This window comes from Haliotis rubra, unplaced genomic scaffold (genome assembly GCF_003918875.1).
Source record: "Haliotis rubra isolate DU_JTF1 unplaced genomic scaffold, ASM391887v1 Scf1928, whole genome shotgun sequence".
NCBI classification, from domain to species: Eukaryota; Metazoa; Mollusca; class Gastropoda; order Lepetellida; family Haliotidae; genus Haliotis; species Haliotis rubra.
The window spans coordinates 86,089-89,455 of record NW_025765923.1 but is presented as its reverse complement, the minus strand read 5'-3'; the positions used below and the strand labels follow the sequence as shown (position 1 = coordinate 89,455).

The 3,367-nt window shown below is 39.4% G+C and overlaps 1 long non-coding RNA gene across 1 annotated transcript; it reads right to left on the bottom strand.

The window, feature by feature from the left end:
* Positions 1 to 1,275: 1,275 nt before the first annotated feature.
* Positions 1,276 to 2,188, bottom strand: LOC124274650. The gene is made up of 3 exons (XR_006897990.1): positions 2,130 to 2,188; positions 1,483 to 1,544; positions 1,276 to 1,311 (listed from the first exon to the last, which is right to left on the bottom strand). It is a non-coding gene; the product is annotated as an uncharacterized LOC124274650 (long non-coding RNA).
* Positions 2,189 to 3,367: the final 1,179 nt, after the last annotated feature.

The following is a 3,367-nucleotide window of genomic DNA, read 5'->3' as shown; positions in this document are numbered from 1 at the left end:
GAGCCTCCGGACATGTGCCTGAAATTCGTACTGTTTTCTTGATGGAACATACATATTATAACAACTTATACTGAAGGCATAAATGGAAATACTATGCTTAAATACTGGCCACCGTTAATTCATCAGGTTGCAGACACCAATGTTTAAAGATTTCTGTTAAAAAACATGTCAAAACCATAGATGTGTAAAGCTGTTGGAAGGAAGATATACATTGTTGGGATGTTTGTTTGCCTTCAATAATAGTCTTTAAGTTAAAAGCTCCCATCTTAAAGTGATCTCGTAAAACCGAGTATGTTTAGATGGGACATAATATACTCTACACAGTAACTCACCACGGTCTGGACCATGTTCATCCTGTTCTGTCTCATCTTGCTGATACACATGAACACGTTGACGTGATTTGCGCTCTCGCTTCATCCATCCAGGTGGTCAGGGCAAGAACGCTCCTGTTAGGCCAACTCCAGCACTGAACATATGAATATCACTCGTTGGAAACTATTCTTTCAGAATATTTGAAGCTGATCATTTGCTTAGTTGAATAATGTTGTCGTCTTTGCATCCTCGAAACCTTTGAATCTCACATCTCTGATCATGTTTTTACCGACGTTGTGTCCGTGGATCTTCATGCACGAATGATTTGATGCCAGAACGTTCCCTGGACTTGAAGTCCACTCAGGAGTGAAAAGCTAATGCTGTCCACTCAGCTATTAAGTGATCACCTCTATACATTCACTCTGACATCAGATAATATGCCATTGGCATCGGTGAATAACATCAGATCCTATGGAGTTAACATACATGTTTATACCCTTCTGTCCTTAAAGTTTACACGCTAGGTTCACCAAACTTCACACATGCTTTAATCATTACCATTGATGTGCCTTTTGCTATTTTTAATTTTTCAAATTTAGTTTTTTGCTGTTTCCAAGGGAAGCGACTTAGTGTAAATGTGTGTTTTGATGGTTTTGTCCGGAGCATATCTTAAACTTTACATGCTAGGTTCACCAAACTTCACACACATGTTAATCATTACCCGATGATGTGCCTTTTGCTATTTTAATTTTTTCAAATTTTGTTTTCTTGTTGTTTCCATGGAAACATGACTTGAATGCAAAAATGTGTTTGATGGTTACCTGTACAACATATCATCGAGAACTATACATGTTTCACCAAACTTGCTACACACAAGTTAATCATGACCCACAGATATGCCTGTGCTTAAAAATAACAATCTTCGTGAATGGTGTTGTATTGCTTTGAATGAAATAGTTCGTACCTTGTGTTGCTATGTACTTTGATGTCATCTTATCCCTGTGAAAAGGTAGAGTTTAATGTGCCACACATCCTCATTGTGGAACTATCGGATGTATAGAAAAAAAGAACATCATACTAACATTGGACATTGAGATAAATATTTGAATTATTCTGTGATTTCCATCATTATGTTAAATCCATTTAGATACCTACCCCTATCGTACTCACCATGATATAATTGGCATTAATGTAATCTTCTCCATCCGCCAGCACAACCCTCGAATCATCATCTGATCAGATAGCTCAGCATCAACAATACTCAAATCTATTGGTTCATAAATTTTCGAAACGTTTCTTCTATAGCCCGTTTTTTATATTGTATTGTCTCTTCTTTTTAGTTTGACATGCTAGTTTATGTTCATATCTGTAGTGATATTCTAGTATTTTACTGTCATAATCCGACAGGTTTTACTCTCAAAAATGTTTTCATTTTTATTGTATAAATCGTTTTCGTCACGATATGGTTGGTGCTGGAGTGAAGTAGTCCATGGTATGGGCCTAAATATAAACTATAATTATTTCACAATTCTATTCGGACTGGTCTGAATACTGCTATAGACATCGTGAACCATTTTCACAGATGTCACGTTCTTCTACCATCATTCTCTGCATCTAAAGCATTTGTATTAGAGAGCCATTACCCAGTGACCGAGGATTCCACGAGAGCATATACCACATAAAATATTGTGATCATCCATTTGAGGCATAATGTTACTATATATAAGGAAGAAAAAGGGGCTATTTTCCATGATGACTTTGCATCATGATTGTAGTTATATTCAAAACCAAACGCAATATGCCGCTGACTTACTTACATGCATATAAGAGCAAGGAAGCGTTCCTTCGGCTTGTTCTCAGGTTTTATAGCAGCTTCATGTTGATGCGTCGGGCACCGAATGGGATCATCTGAGGCATTTACGGACAAAATACAAGCGAAATATCATGTGCAAGAGTCGAGACAAGGAAAACTGACCGTAAGTCAATAGCTATGTCAAAATGTATTTTTGACTAAAAATTGATATTTTATAATTATCCCGACTCATGCTTAATTGGCATCTTCTTCTTCTTGCGAACTATAGTGGAACACTTGAATCGCACTGACTCCTTCAAAACAGTCGGACATAAAATCACTCACCCCAGTTGTCTCCCACTTGTGCCCAGGTCACATGATCAGCCATGCTTGTTACTCTCCGTTAGTTCAGGCGACACTTGGTTGCAGGGAAATCCAGAGTGCCATGAGGGGAGGTTGGAGGTAACCTCATGAGTCAGGATAAGTATAAAATATCAATTTGGTCAGAAAATTCATATATATTCTTATCCTGACTCATCAACAATGCTGTAGAATCCGACGGAAGCGATGGTGGGTCAACCACTCTGGATTCTCTGCTGATTTACGTCCGTATACCCTTGGGAACTTCTAATGGCATTTGTGCTTTCTTCCAGCTTCCTCTGATGGTGTGGGGACCACAACTTGTCAATTTATCCTGAAATCTCCTGACGTGTGGATTTATACAACATCTCTTGATGGCATCAAGTGAAATGTTCTTTGTGTACAAGTAAGTCCTTGCCAGTACAGGATCCATCACTGATGCTAGTCTGTCATAGACTTGCGCATGGTTTAAAACCAAACTCTGCTGAGTGTTGACTTTACAGAATCGCAGTGACAAAGAGTGAGATAATCTCCAGCGTCTTTGGTACCGTCGTGTTGTGCTACAAGCAAAGGGGCCCCAAGCTTCAATTAATGCCGAGACGTCCTCTTCAATAGCCATGTCTCTGAGATAGTGGTTGTAAATACCGTCTCAATCTCCAAAGCAGCCCTCCGTATTGTTGATATGGAGCAGTTTCCGTCTGAAACTAGTGTGGATGCCAGTGCTCTGACTTCATGAATTGGAGGCTCGTGGAGGATCAGAGATCCTGCTGCTTTGCCAGGCACAATATGACGGCTCTCATCCATATTGATATGGTTGTACGTGAGACTTCTGTAGGTGTCTCCGTAGGCAAAAAGGGATGAAAAGGCGCTTGGTGCGGTCTCCTCAAGTTAGATCTCTGTAGA